Raw genomic sequence first — 208 nt, forward strand, 5'->3', positions numbered from 1 at the left:
TGCTCAGGGCTTCAGAAGGGTCATCAAGGGCACCCCCCAGGGGAACATGTGTACCTGGTAAAATGTGGGCTGAGAAGCCAAGGCCCATGCAGTCACGAAGCTAAGAAAAGCTGTGCTCCTGCAGGCATCCCAGACGCCCCTACTGCTCCATTCCCACCCTGCCTGACCTCTCGGTGGATTCTCACCGCACTCCAGGAGCCAACCCACT

This window comes from Papio anubis, chromosome 2 (genome assembly GCF_008728515.1).
Source record: "Papio anubis isolate 15944 chromosome 2, Panubis1.0, whole genome shotgun sequence".
NCBI lineage: Eukaryota > Metazoa > Chordata > Mammalia > Primates > Cercopithecidae > Papio > Papio anubis.